Raw genomic sequence first — 13,665 nt, 5'->3', positions numbered from 1 at the left:
GCAATCCCGTCCTCCTGGTCTAGCTCCATTGATTCTGCTATGATGACCCGCTTGGTTTTGTTGCTAGCAATCCTTCCACGAACTTCCAGTAGTTCTTCCAGTGTCTGCTTGGAATCCAGGTGTAAAGGAGAGTAGAAGGGAAAATCCCGCTGCTGCCAACCAATTTGTGACGGTATCGGTATGATATCCCCGTCAACGTTCCCTTCTTCCCATAACGAAAATCACCCCAATAGTCCACGAGGAGGGATATCCCTGGAATCGCCCAGAAAGCCACACATGCCAAGCTTACTGCTGGAACCAAGACACTTTATTGACACAAAAACTCAGCTTATATGTGGTTACAACCTGTTAGAAACGCCCCCCTCACACAGTGGGGTTTCCCATACAGATTATAGGAGACAAGTCGGAGCCGACCATGCAGACACGTTTCTTTAGATAAAGACATCAGGGGAGTTAATTAATACACTGAAGCAATCAGAATAATTAACATACTACTTCTCTAATCATTTAGCCTGATGATACAATACACATCTTTTAAGGGTAAACACAGATCTTCTTTACACAACACAATAGATCAATTAACCTTTAGAATAGTGAGGGGACATTAGCACGTCAATAACCGGTCAGAGGAATGAATCACACATGAAATTCCTTTCTACCTCTACCCATGGCTTGCAGGGAGCAGTATACTGAGACATATAGGCAAATGTATCACACAGACATCTTCTTCTGAGTTCGGCATCTTCACCTGGTCTTCTTCTGGGTTCAGCATCTTCAGCCATCTTCTTCTGGGTTCAGCATTTTCAGACATATTCTGAGTTTGGCATCTTCACCTAGTCTTCTTTTGGGTTCGGGATCTTCAGCAGTCTTCTTTGGGTTCTGCATCTTTAGCCATCTTCTTCTCAGGTTCAGCATCTTCATCTGTTTTTCTTCTGGATTCAGGATCATCAGCCATCTTATTCTGGGTTCAGCATTTTCAGACATCCCTTTCTGGGTTCGGCATCTTTATCTTGTCTTCTTCTACAGTAGTTCTAATTAGGGATCTCCAGCCATCTTCTTCTGAATTTGGCATCTTCAGCCATCTTCTGAATTTGGCATCTTCAGCCATCTTCTTCTGAATTTGGCATCTTCAGCCATCTTCTTCTGAATTTGGCATCTTCAGCCATCTTCTTTTGGGTTCAGCATTTTCTGACATCTTCTTCTGGGTTCGGCATCTTCACCTAGTCTTCTTCTGGGTTTGGAATCATCAGCCGTCTTCTTTGGGTTCCGCACCTTTAGCCATCTTCTTCCCGGGTTCAGCAACTTTATGTGGTCTTCTTCTGGATTCTGGATCTTCAGCCATCATTTTCTTGGTTTAGCATTTTCAGACATCCCTTTCTGGGTTGGGAATCTTCACCTGGTCTTCTTCTAGTTTCAGGATCTCCAGACAGCTTCATCTGAGTTCGGCATCTCAAGCCATCTTCTTCTGGGTTCAGCATCTGCACCTGGCCTTCTGGGTTCAGGGATCTTCAGCCATCTTGATTGGCTAGGTTGCAATGACGTACCTCCCGCGAGTGCACATGAGGGTTCCTCCACCATCAAGATTTGCCAAGAATGTACACTGATCTTGCACACGCGCAGCTCAGTTTACGCTCTGAAGAAGTCTTACAATGGGCAGGTAGGTTTGTTTTATTGCTCTAGAGACATTACACTTCTCTTCTTCAATAAGGAGCCTGTCTGCTTGGTATTTTTTTCACAGTTTAGCTCAACTTTAAATCAGAATTAAACCCAAAAAGCAAAAATATATATTCCTTTTTTGTTTAAACCTTTCCGTATTTGGAGATGAAATCTCCTTTCCTCTAGAAGTAAAAAGACAGACCCAACCAGGACAGGGGCTTTTGGAAAGGACTACGGGGTAGCTTCTTGCCTACTGACTATGGGTCCTGGCATTTGAGGGAGCTACAAGCATTCAGGAAGATGTCCTGTTATATAATGCAAGATGACATTACCACATTTATCAGTCAAGGAAGCCATGATGGTCTCGGCCAACGTGAAACTCAGTGAGAAGATGGATGTGAAAAGAAAGCTTGTTAAAGAGATTTGGACAGCCCTAGGTCTTCTTGAATACTGGTGCTTAGCTGTTTGGGTGGGGACTGACCCGAGTCACCTAGGCCTGTCTAGGAGATTAGTTGGTAATCAGTTTACTGTTTAACCACTTCCATACAGGGCACGTATACACCTTCCCGCCCAAGCCAATTTTCAGCTTTCAGCACTGTCGCACTTTGAATGGCAATTGCGCGGTCGTGCTACACTGTACCCAAACAAAATTGGCGTCCTTTTTTCCCCACAAATAGAGCTTTCTTTTGGTGGTATTTGATCACCCTGGGATTTTTTTTTTTTGCGCAACAACTAAAAAAAGACTGGAAATTTAGAAAAAAAAATTTGTTTTAATTTTTTTCTGTAAATTTTTTTGTAAATAAGTAAGTTTTCTCTTTCAATTATGGGCACTGATATGGCGGCACTGATGGGCACAGATGAGATGGCACTGATGGACATCGATGAGGTAGTACTGACGGGCACAGATGAGGTGGTACTGATTGGCGGCGCTGGTATGCGGCACTGATGGGCGCTGATATGCGGCACTGATGGGCACTCATAGGCGGCACTGATGGGCACATGGGCGGCACTGATGGGCACACATAGGCGGCACTGATGGGCACTCATGGGTGGCACTGATGGGCACTCATGGGTGGCACTGATGGGCACTCATGGGCGGCACTGATGGGCACTGTGGGGTGGCACAAATGGGCACTGTGGGGTGGCACTGATGGGCACTGTGGGGTGGCACTGATGGACACTGTGGGGTGGCACTGATGGACACTGTGGGGCGGCACTGATGGACACTGTGGGGCGGCACTGATGGACACTGTTGGGCGGCACTGTTTTCCTTTTGTTGCCAGTCAGTGCCCATTTGTGGGCACTGATTGGCATCTTAATTTTTTTTTCCAGACTTATTTTTTTTATCAAACTTTATCAAACTTTTTTTTTTTTTTTTTACGCCCCGTTTTTTTTCTTCCTGCCCTTCCCTGGTGGTCCAGGGTGGGCTTCCCTGGTGGTCCATGTGGCGATCCGAGGGGGGGCTGCGCTGATAAACAATCAGCGCGACCCCCCCCCCCTGTCAGGAGAGCCGCCGATCGGCTCTCCTCTACTCGCGTCTGTCAGACGCGAGTGAGGAAGAGCCATCGACGGCTCTTCCTGTTTACATCGTGATCAGCCGTGATTCGACACGGCTGATCACGTGGTAAAGAGTCTCCGTGAGAGACTCTTTACCGAGATCGGTGTTGCGGGGTGTCTGACTGACACCCCGCAACAACGATCGCCGCGATGCGCGCCCCCGGGGGCGCGCAGCGGCTCAGAATCCTGAGGACGTCATATGACGTCCGGTCAGGATTCTACAACCTCTTTGCCGCCGTCAATATGTCATTGGCGGGCGGCAAGTGGTTAATTAGATTACCGTTTGTTAGCTGTTCATTGGATGTACTGTTGGATGTACTTATATTACAGTTTCATGTTTTCATTGTTTAGGATAATATGATCAAGCTCTTATCTGATTTTGTGTTGTATATATTCTATGTGAATTTACATCCAACATCAGTGCCTGACCTCACAAACGCACTTCTGGAAGAATGGTCAAACGTTCCCATAGACACACTCCTAAACCTTGTGGAGAACCTTCCCAGAAGAGTTGAAGCTGTTATAGCTGGGTCAACTCAATATATAAGAGAGAAGAGCCGGCAACTCCAAAGTTCTTGATACAAAAAGTTATTGGCTACATATGAGCATTAAAAAGCAAACATCTGACGCGTTTCGGCGTGAGCCTTAGTCATTGTTGAGCCCTACGGACAAAGACTAGGTAGGATGCCATTAAAGTTCACGTGCGTGTAAAGGTAGGCGTCCCAATACTTTTGGTAATACAGTGTATACTGTACATTACACACAATAATAGCGCTGATACATAAAGGTAACTTGCATTAAAAAATATATATAAACCTATATTATATGCATATGTATACAATTCATAAACACTGCAATTACTGCCCAAATATATTTGAAGATAATTTGATTACTCACCAAACAGGTCTGGAGAAGCTCGCAATCAGGGGACTTTATAGCAGACAAGTGATTAGACCTAAAACGAAATGGAGAACCCAATCAGCAACACAATCAGTCACGGAAAGATTTGGGAATAGATGGAACAAAAAGTTCAAAGTCAATGCAAATTCTACATAGTTAGTCAGGCTGAAAAAGTCCATCCAGTTCAACCAATTAAAAAATAATATTAATACAATCCCATATACACAATCCTTCACCCACAGTTGATCCAGAGGAAGGTGAAAAACCCCAGCAGAGCATGAGATCCAATTTGCTACAGCAGGGGAAAAAATTCCTTCCTGATCCCCCGAGAGGCAATCGGATTTACCCCGGATCCACTTTACCTATAAATGTCAGTACTCAGTTATATTGTGTACATTTAGGAAAGTATCCAGACCTTTCTTAAAGCAATCTACTGAGCTGGCCAGAACCACCTCTGGAGGGAGTCTGTTCCACATTTTCACAGCTCTTACTGTGAAGAAGCCTTTTTGTATTTGGAGATGAAATCTCTTTTCCTCTAGACGTAAAGAGTGCCCCCTTCAAAGCCCCCACATATTGATCAACCCGGGAGCCGTCCTGACTCAACCAGAGTTTCCTGATGACCTTCTGTAACATCTATGATGCTACTTCTCTGATACAAACCCCGTTCTGTCCTATTCAGACAGCTGCGCTTAGTTTTGCAAGATACCCGCGTCACTTCCGGTGCGCGGGCATGTGCGTTCCACGCTGGAACGCGGAAGTGCGACCAGTGTCCTTTCCAAATTTCCCCGCGAATTCGCGGCTATTTAAAACCCCAGAGATGACGGCAGAGTGTTCCGTTATTTTGTCGGATACCTGCCGTCACCTTGGAACACCCTGCCTACACCCTCCACCTCAGTCGCCTCCAGAGACCAGTCCTCACCTACAGCCACCAGCGCTTGGACCGCACAGACCTCAGAGGACTTTACCTGACATCCACTGGCCCTTCTAAAACGTCTTCACTGCTGACACCCTCTATACAAACAGGATCTTAATCCCCATGGACTACTGCTCTCAGCAGAACCGCAAGTATCTTTGATAATTAATCTGTTTACCTGTCAGCATTGTTACTAGTTACATAATCCCCATGGACTACTGCTCTCAGCAGAACCTCAAGTATCTTGATATTTAATCTGATTACCTATCAACATTGTTACTAGTTACATTGGTGATTACTGAAGTCTCACACTACTTATGTCTCATGATATTATTATGGACTATACCTATATCTATTATCTACTCTAATGTGAAGTAACATTATAGTTCCTATCTACTGTGGATGTTCATATAGTTATATCAATATCTCAACACCTGCTTTATAGTCCACTTAAAGGAGTATGCTCATTATTCTCTTCTCTTCAGCTTATGAGGTAATAAGCTAGTTTAAGTTGGTATCGGTAAGAGGATATGATGATTTAACCCCAAACTTTCTAACTGTATAGAGAGTGACCTGGTGGTTAGACCTGACAAGCCTCTGCAGCTGCGATCCAAACACAATAAATAACATTCCACGGCAGTAAATAAAACATTCCTTACATAATAACGGAACCCCCTAATAAAGAAAATTGTTGTAATGGAACCAGCAGAGCTTGCAAACCACCTTGTTGGACTTTCACAAAGAGTCGATAACCTTACAGCCACTATGAACGAACTTCGCCTAGAAAATGATACTTTACGCAACCAAAATTTTGTCCAAGCTAGGGACAGGCCTGAACCTAAGGTCTGCCCCCCAGAACCATTTTCAGGAGACCGAAAAATTTTCCGTCAGTTTATTAGCTCCTGTCGTCTCATGTTTGATTTGCGCCCACAAACCTATTATTCAGACAGGGTTCGCATCCTCACCCTTATCTCCTATTTAAAGGGAGAACCTAGGCTCTGGGCTGACGCATATCTGCTTGAACATGGTGAATTACTTGGTGCATTCGAGACCTTTCTGGATGAGATGTCACTTCTATATGAAGATCCTAATAGGCAGCTAACAGCGGAAAATAATATTAGGAGCCTTAAACAAGGGAAGAGACCAGTGGAGGAGTTCATATCTGAATTCAAATGTTGGTGTAGAGAAACGCAGTGGACTGATATATCCTTGCGAAACCAATTCAGACTTGGTTTGTCTGAATCTATGAAGGATGAGTTAGCACGTGTGGAACTCCCTGCAACTCTAGAAGAGCTTATGCATCTTTCACTCACCATAGACCGACGCCTCAGAGAGAGGAAGGCTGAAAGAGGCAACACCTACTTACCTCCCCAATTCAGAAGGTCTAAATCACCACCCAAGGAGGTTCCCATGGAACTGGGAGCCGTCAAGGGCCCTCTGTCACAAGCTGAGAAACAGCGCCGTAGAGCTCATAACCTCTGTCTATATTGCGCAGCTCCAGATCACTTAGTCTCCACCTGCCCACTCCTAAGGAGGAACATTGAAGGTAACATATCTAATATTTGTAAGACCATTCCACCTAGAAGTACCACTAATCGTTTCATTTATGTCACCCTTACCTTACAGTGGGACCAAGATAGAATCACTATCAACGCAATGATCGACACCGGTGCCTGTGGCAACTTTATTGATTTAAATATTGTGAATGAAAATAAAATTCCCTGTGTGCTTAAACAAAATCCACTCTCTGTCACTTTTATTGATGGTTCTACCTCTTCTTCTGGCCCAATTTCCTCTCAGACCTCACCCCTACTGGTCACTTCTGGGAATAACCATACAGAGACTCTTGTTTTTGATGTTATCCCATCTCCAATATTCCCAATTGTTCTTGGTCTACCCTGGTTATTATGCCACCAACCAACTTTTCTTTGGTCTAACCACTCTCTCAATTTAATTTCCACCTTCTGTCAAAGTAATTGTTACCCAAAACATACCATCCTCTCCACAGAAGTAAGCTGTAAAGATTTACCTGACTACATACAGGATTTTTTAGATGTATTCAGTAAAATTAACGCTGACATTCTTCCCCCTCATCGTATATACGACTGCCCTATAGATTTAAATCCAGACAGTCCAATCCCTACTGCTCGTATCTATCCGCTCTCACAACCAGAACTTGAACATCTTAAGGTCTACCTAGACGAAAATCTAAAGAAGGGCTTTATTAGACCTTCCACTTCGCCAGCAAGTGCTGCCATGTTCTTTGTCAAAAACAAGGATGGATCTTTACGCCCTATCATTGACTACAGAGCCCTAAACAGTATTACCATAAAGAACCGATACCCACTCCCTCTCATTCCGGAACTTATCGAACGTCTTCAAACTTCAAAAGTTTTCACAAAACTAGATCTTAGAGGAGCCTACAACTTAATCAGGATTCGTCCAGGAGACGAATGGAAGACCACTTTCAAAACCCGCTATGGACTCTATGAATACACTGTTATGCCATTTGGGTTGTGTAATGCACCCGCGACATTCCAATGGTTCATAAATGACATCTTTCGAGACTTGCTTGACATCTGTGTGGTAATATACCTGGACGATATATTGATTTATTCCGATTCAATTGAAGAACATATCAAACATGTTCGATGGGTTCTAGCTAGGCTTAGAACGCATTCTCTATATGCCAAGCTGGAGAAATGCGTTTTCAGCCAGTCTAGCATTTAATTCCTTGGGTACCAAATTACACCTGACGGTATCCAGATGGACCGCTCTAAGGTGGAATGTATCATTTCTTGGCCAATTCCTCAATCAAGGAAAGCTCTTCAACGCTTCCTTGGTTTTTCCAACTACTATCGTAAATTCATAAAAAATTTCTCAGCTATTGTCAAACCTTTAAGTGCCCTCACCAGCACCAAGACACCCTTTTCCTGGACTAAGGAAGCCCAGGAATCCTTTGACTCTCTTAAACTCTCCTACACTACAGCACCAATTCTAGAACTACCTAACCCACAGTATCATTTCACCGTGGAAGTGGATGCCTCCCATTATGCATTAGGTGCTATACTTTCACAACGCCCAACCCTTTCCGAACCACTTCATCCTGTTGCATTTTACTCCAGGACCCTATCACCAGCGGAAAAAAATTATCCTATTGGAGAAAAGGAACTTCTTGCAATCAAAGACGCTTTACAAAACTGGAGACATTTACTAGAAGGTTCTACACACCCAATAACCATCCTCACGGATCACCGTAATTTACAACATCTAAAGACATGTAAGACACTCTCAGCCCGCCAAGTCAGGTGGAGTCTCTTTTTTGACAGGTTTGATTTCTACATATCCTACAGGCCTGGATCACTAAACGTCAAGGCTGACTCCCTTTCACGATTGCATGAGGATCAAAACACTGAGATTCCTCCACTCTCTGTTATTCCATCTAATAGATTCATTGGAGTTTACACCTCTTTCAGACAATTAATTTCCCAATCACTCACTACAGATACCACCTCTCTACCAAAGGATCTTACCAAATCTTCAGATGGTGTCTACACCTACAACAACAAAATCTATGTTCCTCCTAATTTACAGCTCCTATTACTTAAACATCTTCATGATTCACCTTTAGCAGGTCACCCTGGGATCAACAAGACTACTCATCTTGTTAAGAGAGACTATTGGTGGCCCAACCTTTCTAAAATGATTTACGACTATGTGACGTCATGTGAGATTTGTGCTCGAAACAAGCATTCCAAGAAACCTCCTTTTGGTCTACTTACCTCTATTCCAATACCTAAAAGACCATGGGATGTTTTGTCGATCGACTTTATAGTTGATTTGCCTAGATCAAACGGTGCCAATACCATCATGGTCACAGTAGATCTACTCACGAAGATGGCACATTTCATCCCCCTGAGGAAATTACCAACTTCCCTTGAGACAGCAAATGCTTTCATTTCCAATATCCTTAAAATTCATGGACTTCCCTCTCAAATAATCTCTGATCGTGGTTCCCAATTCATTTCTAGATTTTGGAAGACCCTGTGTAAAAGTCTACAAATCGACCATCGGATGTCCACTGCCTACCATCCGCAAACCAACGGTCAAACAGAACGCCTCAATCAGATCCTTGAACAGTATCTAAGATGCTACTGTACACATCTACAAGACGATTGGTATCAATTACTTCCATTAGCCGAATTCTCATATAATAACTCAACCAGTTCTTCATCCAGATTCACACCTTTTTTTTGCCAATTATGGTTTTCACCCAAACAGTTACCAACCAGCTACCCCCCAAACACTGTTCCAGCAGTTGATGATTACCTTTCTACTCTTAAAAATACTTTGAGTACTCTACGTTCCAACTTGGAGATCGCTCAACAAAGACAAAAGAAGAATTATGATGCCCACAGGTCAGCACCTCCTGAATATAAGGTTGGGGATTTGGTTTGGCTATCCACACGTAATCTTCATTTTAAATTACCCTCAAAGAAGTTAGGCACTCAATTCACGGGACCTTTCCAGATCACCCATTTGATTAACCCTAATGCTGTTAGATTGCTTTTACCCACAGATTGGAAAATACATTCGTCTTTCCATGTCTCTCTCATCAAACCTTATATTCCTAACCCATTCCCTAACAGGAAACCTTGCCCACCTCCACCTGTGGAAGTACTTGGTCAGACTGAATACGAAGTTGAAAAAATCCTAGACTCTAGAAGACGTGCTTCTACCCTTCAATATTTGGTACGATGGAAGGGTTATGATCAAAACGATGATTCTTGGGAAAATTCCTCAGACATACATGCCCCTCGCTTGGTAAGACTCTTTCACCAAAGATACCCAGACCGACCATCTCCTTCTGGGAACACCCGTGGTGCCCCCTTGAGGAGGGGAGTATGTAACATCTATGATGCTACTTCTCTGATACAAACCCCGTTCTGTCCTATTCAGACAGCTGCGCTTAGTTTTGCAAGATACCTGCGTCACTTCCGGTGCGCGGGCATGTGCGTTCCACGCTGGAACGCGGAAGTGCGACCAGCGTCCTTTCCAAATTTCCCCGCAAATTCGCGGCTATTTAAAACCCCAGAGATGACGGCAGAGTGTTCCGTTATTTTGTCGGATACCTGCCGTCACCTTGGAACACCCTGCCTACACCCTCCACCTCAGTCGCCTCCAGAGACCAGTCCTCACCTACAGCCACCAGCGCTTGGACCGCACAGACCTCAGAGGACTTTACCTGACATCCACTGGCCCTTCTAAAACGTCTTCACTGCTGACACCCTCTATACAAACAGGATCTTAATCCCCATGGACTACTGCTCTCAGCAGAACCGCAAGTATCTTTGATAATTAATCTGTTTACCTGTCAGCATTGTTACTAGTTACATAATCCCCATGGACTACTGCTCTCAGCAGAACCGCAAGTATCTTTGATAATTAATCTGTTTACCTGTCAGCATTGTTACTAGTTACATAATCCCCATGGACTACTGCTCTCAGCAGAACCTCAAGTATCTTGATATTTAATCTGATTACCTATCAACATTGTTACTAGTTACATTGGTGATTACTGAAGTCTCACACTACTTATGTCTCATGATATTATTATTGACTATACCTATATCTATTATCTACTCTAATGTGAAGTAACATTATAGTTCCTATCTACTGTGGATGTTCATATAGTTATATCAATATCTCAACACCTGCTTTAGGCCCCTTTCAGACGGACGGCTGTTTTGCCGCAGTTAAAAGCACTACAAATGTTTTGTGAAATTCAAGGCTCCAGGCACTGCGATTAGCTGCATTTGCACATTGCGATTACATGCGTTTACGTGCGTTTAACTGCGGCCGCGTTTAGCTGCGGTATTCATTTCCATAGCAACCCTTTTTATTTTTTTTTGTTTTTGTTTGGGTCCCTTGAATTCTAAAACGCTGCTATCCGCAGTTGACAAAAAAGACTGCGATTACCTGCGGTTATGTGCATATAGCTGCGCTACATCGCACCTGGACGCATTCAATTCTATTTTTTCTATTCGCACCAAACCGCATGTAACGTAATCGCACGCAAACGCTGTGTGTGAATGGGGCCATAGGAAAACATTGTGTGCTTTTAGCTGCGGTAGAAAAATAGAAAATCCGCAGCTAAAAGCACCATTCTATCCGTCCGTCTGAAAGGGGCCTTATAGTCCACTTAAAGGAGTATGCTCATTATTCTCTTCTCTTCAGCTTATGAGGTAATAAGCTAGTTTAAGTTGGTATCAGTAAGAGGATATGATGATGTAACCCCAAACTTTCTAACTGTATAGAGAGTGACCTGGTGGTTAGACCTGACAAGCCTCTGCAGCTGCGATCCAAACACAATAAATAACATTCCACGGCAGTAAATAAAACATTCCTTACACCTTCCCACCCCAACCCGCCCTGCCCTTCCTCCCCCCCTCCTTTTTCCTCTTTTCTCCCCTTTCACTCTCTTTTCTCTTCTTCCTTTTGCTTTTTTCTCTGTTTAGAGCCCCCTCTCCTTTTACCCCCCCCCTTCTCCACCCTTGGGGCGGGCCCGGTTCGGGTGGGGGAGTGGAGCCTAGGGGTCTTTATCGGGATTGTTGGGAGGCTTCAATGTTGGAGGAGGCCTACGGCCCTGGAGATGGTACTTAGGGGGTCTAGCCGACGGATATGTTACGAGCTTGTTTGGGCAGCTGGGCTAAATGTAGGGGTGTAGAATGTGGGTAGTAGGAGTCAGTGGCGGCCGGTGCTCAAATTTTTTGGGGGGCGCAAACAAACTGAAAAAAAAAACATCAATTGTAGCCACTGTGCCCATCAAACACAGTCACTGTACCCATAAATTGCCGCCACTGTGCCATAAAATGCAGCTACTGTACCCATCAATTGCTGCCAGTGTGCATCCCCCTCCTGCCTGGCACTTACCTGTCTCGGTGGGGCAGCGGGTCTGGCGGTGTCCTCCCCGCAATGCATGAATCTTTCTATGGTGATAGAGTGGCGGCAGCAGAGAGGGGGTGGCGCCTGTGTGTTCTTTATGGACGCACTGCCACCAGTAGGGGGTGAATGGGAAGGCACTGAGGGAAAAGGCCCTGCAGACAGGCTGTATGGGTCCCTATGATTTCTAATGGCGGCCCTGAACCCTAGATATCCCATGGGAAAACAATCCCTTGGGAGCAATCCATAGGCTGGGTTTGGATTTTGCTACATGATATTATCTTTATCCTCCCAAGGTAAGCCAGCCCCGACATATCCAGCAGTACACCCCGTCTCTTCTCCATAAGCCCCCATCACATGGTTGAGTGTTCAGATTGCACCGGCATGCCTGCCCACCATCTGATGTCCGTAGGGCCTACAGAGCTTAACCTTAATTGCACAACGCAGAAGAAATTTTAGCCTAACAATTCCATTACAAAAGCCTCAGAGCGAATAATTGCTGCGCATTATTGCACGACATCGGCTTTTGCCCGTGAAGCGGCGTCACTTTTGAATTCGCGAACAAGAAAACCTGACACAGTGCATCCCTCTAAGTATTTAATTGACACGGTTTTAAACTACACTGATCTAATTTGGAAGTCAAAGGCACGCCAATTCTTATTATGAGTATTCATACAGTCTGGTTGTATTCCGGCGGGATCAAACGGCGTGTTTTTGAAACTTTGGCTCTGACAGGCATGCTAATCTTGCCACATGCCATCTGTTATAAAGCAGTCAAGATAAACTGGTGCTTGAGAAGGCTGAACAATTCCCTGGGCGTCCTCCGGGAGTTGGAAAAGTGTTAAAAGAAATTAAACGGTTTATTCATTAACAATATTTCAGCTTCCCGTCCCCAAAAAAAAAGGAACGTCGGCGGCAGACTTTTCCGTGGCGGCATTTACAAGGTGATAAAAGGAAAAGTGGTGTGGGCCGAACTACAAGAAATAACGATCGGAATACGTCTTTGTCCTGGATTCAGACCCAACAGAGATCCGTCTATTGTTGTAAAGCCAAGAACTGCTAAAATCACTAAAATATAAATGATAAAAAAAAAAAATCTACCGATCCAGCATGGACTTAAAGGGGTTGTAAAGGTAAAAAATGTTTTCCCTAAATAGCTTCCTTTATCTTAGTGCAATCCTCCTTCACTTACCTCATCCTTCCATTTTGCTTTTAAATGTCCTTATTTCTTCTGAGAAATCCTCACTTCCTGTTCTTCTGTCTGTAACTCCACACAGTAATGCGAGGCTTTCTCCCTGGTGTGGAGTGTTGTGCTCGCCCCCTCCCTTGGACAACAGGAGAGTCAGGACGCCCACTAACACACAGCTCCTTTCTCTATCTGCAACGTAGAGAGCGTCCTGACTCTCCAGTAGTCCAAGGGAGGGGGCGAGCACGACACTCCACACCAGGGAGAAAGCCTCGCATTACTGTGTGGAGTTACAGCCGACCAGCTGCCGCAGTTCTACAGTGGCAGGTCGGCTCTGCTGGGCGAGATCACGTAGATCTACGTCATCTCTCCCAGCAGCCAATAGGGCCTGCTCGCTCCTGACTCCTGCGTGCGTGCCGGGCACCCGCGATCACTCGTTACAGAGCGAGAACCGGGAGCGGTGTGTGTAAACACACAGCTCCCAGTCCTGTCAGGGGAGAAATGCCTGACC

At 44.7% G+C, this 13,665-nt stretch overlaps 1 protein-coding gene across 4 annotated transcripts in view; it reads right to left on the bottom strand.

Annotated features, from left to right (window-relative positions):
• PLCB4 (phospholipase C beta 4) overlaps positions 1-13,665 on the bottom strand; it is a 477,241-nt gene that overhangs the window by 235,958 nt on the left and 227,618 nt on the right. For all 4 annotated transcript variants that reach the window (XM_040351702.1, XM_040351705.1, XM_040351703.1 and 1 more), the window contains one exon: positions 4,111-4,168. The gene's annotated coding sequence lies outside the window, so the exon portion shown is untranslated. The remainder of the gene's footprint in view (positions 1-4,110; positions 4,169-13,665) is intronic.

This window comes from Rana temporaria, chromosome 4 (genome assembly GCF_905171775.1).
Source record: "Rana temporaria chromosome 4, aRanTem1.1, whole genome shotgun sequence".
Lineage (NCBI taxonomy): Eukaryota > Metazoa > Chordata > Amphibia > Anura > Ranidae > Rana > Rana temporaria.
Note: the sequence above shows the minus strand (reverse complement) of the source record. Positions and strands in the feature narration are given on the sequence as shown.